Below are 5,103 nucleotides of genomic sequence, written 5' to 3'. Positions count from 1 at the left end.
AACGACTAGGAAGAATGTATGCAATGTGTTAATTATTGAAACTGTCCTACCAATTTGATTTGAAACTGTCTCATTGCTATATGTTTATCAATAAAATTATGGGGAAAAAAAGAAAAAAAATTGATGGGGGTCATCCAACTATTTGATGAGAAAGGTCGCCTGTGTTATGAAAACATTGAGACTCTACATTATATTTAAAAGATGGCAAAACTCAAAAAAGAGGAAAATATTCTGATGTCAGAACAAAACAGGGATACAGTCATTTGTCCTTATAATTTCCTCTGCCAAAATGCTCTTCTTTCTTATATTTGTCCGACTGACTATATCTTCATTCAGATGTCATCTCAATGTCACATTATTGGGAAGATCTTTCCTAAATGTGCTTTTTAATTCATAGATATTTCATGTTATTGTTATTATGACTGATATCTTTTGCTATTTTCCCACTTGCTTTACTCATGTAGAGAAGTGTTACTGATCTTTGTGAGTTAATACTGAAGTTGGAAATTCATTGAACACCCCGTTATCTCTAATAGTTTGTTAACCAATTCAGACTTTTAAAGATTAATCAATAGCAAAATGGTAATGATCTCTTTCTTGTCTGTCCTTTTACAAGACTTCTTTATATAATAGTTCACTGCCCCATGTTATTATGTTTGCAGGCCCTTTAGGATTATGTAAGATTCATAAAAATTAAATTCAATCCCCATAAAATACCAACAACATTCTTCACAGAACTAGGAAAAAATCCTAAAACTCATATAGAAACACAAAAGACTATGAATAGCTAAAATAATCTTTAGTAAAAAGATGGAGGCATCAAAATACCTGATTTCATAATATACCACAGAGCCATAGTAACCAAAACAGCATTGTACTACCACTAAAACAGACTCACAGACCAATGGAACAGATAGAGATCCCAGAAATAAACCTATGCATCTACAGCCAACTGATTCCAAGACAAGGCCCAAAACACACATTGGAAAAGGCAATCTTTTCAATATATTGTGCTAGGAAAATTACAGAGCTATTGTATATGAAACTCTAATCTCTTTTTCACCCTGTACAAAAATCAAATCAAATTGGACCAAAGAGCTGAAACTACTAAAAGAGAGCATAGAGAAAACACTTGAAGATATTGATATAAGCAAATATGACTCAAAAAACAGTAAACAGAAGCCAAAACAGGAAAAAGAGACTACATAAAACTAAAAACCCTCTGTACAGAAAAGGAAACAGTCTACAAAGTGAAGAGACAAATCACAGAATGAGGAAAAAATATTTACCAACTATTCACTTGAAAAAAGATTAATACCCGGAATATATAAAGAACTCAAAAAATAACATGAAGAACTAATTCAATTAAAATGAGCAAATGACCTGAATAGACATTTCTCAAAAGAGGAAGTACAATGCCAACAAATATATGAAAATATACCTAATATGATTAGCCATAAGAGAAATGAAAATTGAAAGTACAATGATAAATCACCTCTTCCCAGCTGGAATGACTATTATTGAAAATAACAAATGTTTCCAAAGATGAAGAGGAAAAGAAACTCTTAAACACTCTTTGTAGTAATACAGTTAAGGCCATTACAGAGAATAGTTATTCAAACACACTAAAAATAAATCTACCATATAATCCAGCTACCCCACTTCTGGGTAGACATCCACAGAAAAATAAAATCAGTCCATTAAAGAGATACTGGACTTGGGATGTGGCTCAATGGTGAAGTGCTTGTCCTAGCTTTGATCCCCAGAACCAGAAAAACGAAACAAAAAAAGAGATACCTGCTTGCCCATGTTTACTGTGGAACCATTCACAATAGCTAAGTTATGGGACCAACCTAGGTGCCCATCAACAGATAAAGAAAATGTTTGCACACATATGAAATATTCTTCAGGCACATGGAAGAATGAATCCTGGCATTTGTAGTAAAATGAATGGAACTTGGATTCCATTGTGTGAAGTAAAATAAGCTAGACACAGAAAGACAAGTACTACATATATTCTCTTGTTTATAGAAGCTACAAATGTTGACCTATCAACCACAATCTTGTTGACTACTACTAGATATTCAGAAGTGTACATTTTGGGGAGGGGAGGAGAGCTGATCAGTGCATGCCATATGCATGTGCACAAATATCACATTGAACTTGTTAATCTGTGCAATTAACATATATTAATTAAAAAATAATTACCACAAAGTACCTGAGATTCTTATCTTTTCCTAATACTAAAATAACTGTATCTGGGCCGGCCAAATAGCTCAGTGGATTAAAATGCCTGCAAACAGAAGCAAGGGCCCGGGGTTTGATCCCCAGGCCTGCCTTGCCAGCCCAGCCCCTGGGGCAGCCTGAAATAACAATTGAGACTGGGCGTGGTGGCGCTCACCTGTAATCCCAGCTCTTGGGAGGCTGTAAACAAGCAGATCACTAGGAGTCCAATCTAGTAGTGTGATGTTGAACACCCTGTAGACCCTTCCCAAAAAAAAAAAATCTGTATGTTAGAAAAAAACTTTTTTTTTTTATTTTTTAATGTATTGGGTACAGGGTCTCACTCTGCAGCTTGGACTCACAGTAATCTTCCTGTTTCAGCCTTCCCAGCACTGGGATTCAAGTGTGTGCCACCACTCTCAGACTCGGTGGCTGGCTCAGCCTGCCCAGAGGCAGGGCCAGGATAGCATGTGGTGCCAGGCAACCCCAATCCCTGTGATTGCCTGAGCAGGTGCTTGACCTGTTGAGCTATCTCGCTGGCCCTAAATGTTTTCTTTTTCTTTTCTTTTTCTTTAACCATTTATGCAGATTTGCTTTATTCAGATCTATTCCTGTTCAGTTTATCCATGAATTCTTACAGGTGCAGTTCAATCACAAGAAACAAACTGTTGGACAAGCGTCATTTTTCACCCATGAAGACTTTTATCTTGGAAGGTGTTCCTCTTCCTTCAGCTTCTAACGATGATGATGCTCTCGCCCTCGATCATGCTCTCGGTCCCAGTCCTGGTCCCACTGTCTCTCTCTCTCCCTGCTTCTCTCGCTAAAATAATCATCATGGCGATCTCTGCTACAGGATTTATGACGCTGACTCTTTTCTCATGATCTACTATGGTCCCTCTCTCTTGATCGTTCACATCTCGATCCAGACCATACAACTTGGATTCAATTCCATGAAGACAATCTTGCAAAGAGCTAATGAGAACTTTTCAGCGGTCATCAGCAGACACTTTGGATTGTTTAATTAAAGAAATTGTAGCAACCAATGTCTCAATAGCACTTCCATAATCACCAGCACTAGCATCAGACACAGCTCGTGAAATAGCACTGCTTGAGATTGCCCTATTTCTATTCATGATTTCTTCAAACTCTGCTTCACTCAAAGGTATTCTTGCAGTATCCATTTCCCTCCCAGGGGGGCCACAGTCACCCCTATCACATAGTGGAGCTCGGCCATATGGATCTGCTGGTGATAGACCTGGACTATCTGATGTAGCCATGCCGCTGTTAAATGGTAGAGGAAAGAAAGCTGGATTCACATGTGGAGCTGGTGATGGGGCACTGGAGGTGGTCCTGAAAGAAGCAGAGGAGGAACAAGTGTAAGGGGTGGCCCTAGTGGGCCACATGGGCGAGGTGGAAAGGGGCCTGGAGGTGGTGGCGGTCCCTGCTGTGGAGGTGGTGAGCCAGGAAGGGGGCCATAACCTGGAGGTGGAGGTGGAGGTCCAGGAGGAAGTGGACTCAATGGAGGCTGCCCATAAGGCTGTCCAAGAAAAAGAACTAGTGGTGGAGGGTGATCTCCTCGACTAGGAGGCCTGCCTAGAGGAGGAGGCAGAACCTGACCAGGAGGAGGACCTGGAGGACCAGGTGTGCCAAGGGGACCTAAGGGTGGACATGGTGGAGTCTGTCCAGCTGGAAAAGGTGGGGGTGGCCCTCCTGATCCTGCTGGCCCAGGAAATCTGTCCCACTGGGTACATTCCCCAGAAATAGGCCCCATCCTCTACCACCTTGTGGAAATGATGCACGTGAACTGCCTCCCAGAGGACCAGCTTCACCTTCCTCAGACATTTATCCTGATTGTGTAGTTTTCCTGGACTGCATTTCAAATTGACTCAGAAACTATTTATTACATGGGGTTACAACAGGATTTGGCCATAAAGTTCTCTTTTGGGCAAAATATCCTTTAACTTTTTGGAAGATGCTTCAGATTCAATACCTACAAGTGCAAATCCCTTTGATTGGCCATTGGCCTGATTTTCAAAAAATTTTATCTCCAAAATATCATTTACTCCCAAAGAATGAACTGCTTCAGTTAAGTCTTCATCTGTTGTCCACCAAGTTAGATTTCCAATATATAATGTGATTCTCTTTCCAGTATACATATAGACAACATTGGGTGCTGCTCCTTTTCCCATGACATCACCAACAGTTGGCAGGAGGGTATCCATATAATCCCGGTCTTCTGAAGCATCTCCATTATTTGCAGATGGGGAGATGATATCATACAGACCTATCTGATCATGCCCACCATATTCCACTTCCTGTTGAACTCCTTGCCCATGTCCACATAGATGTCTATGTGGTCCATGCCGTCCGCCATCTTTCCTCCCTAAATGTTTTCTATTAAATACAAAATTTTAATAGTATTTGTCAAGATAAGGAAATGTTACTCTCTTCCTAGTTTTCAAGTAGTTTTAAAAGGGCTGGGAGATAACTCAGCAGTCTAAGGGCCTGCCTGGCAAGCATGAGGACCCAGGTTCGATCCCATGCCATGCCAGTCTCAGAAACAGGGCTTGGTGGTGCACACCTGTAATCCCAGCACTTGGGAAGGCTGAAACTGGAGGATCACTATGAGTCTGAGCTGTGTAGTGACTTCCTATAATAAATAAATATTTTTTAATTTAAAAAAAGTTTTAAAATAAGAATATTAAATTTTGAAGAGATATCTTTGCATCTGTTAAAATAATCATGCAGTTTTTCTTTTTTAATGTTATAAATAATTTGTTGATAGATTTTCTGACTTTTAAAGCATAACATAATAAATATACTTTAATGCATTGTTGGATTCAACTGCCTATGATTTTAAATTTTTCTGTTAGAAAACAG

General features: G+C 39.5%; 1 pseudogene; it reads right to left on the bottom strand.

Annotated features, from left to right (window-relative positions):
* Positions 1-2,958: 2,958 nt before the first annotated feature.
* LOC101579989 lies at positions 2,959-4,597 on the bottom strand (annotated as a pseudogene).
* Positions 4,598-5,103: the final 506 nt, after the last annotated feature.

Source organism: Octodon degus, unplaced genomic scaffold (genome assembly GCF_000260255.1).
Source record: "Octodon degus isolate 3935 unplaced genomic scaffold, OctDeg1.0 scaffold00107, whole genome shotgun sequence".
NCBI lineage: Eukaryota > Metazoa > Chordata > Mammalia > Rodentia > Octodontidae > Octodon > Octodon degus.
This window is presented reverse-complemented; position numbering and strand designations above follow the sequence as displayed.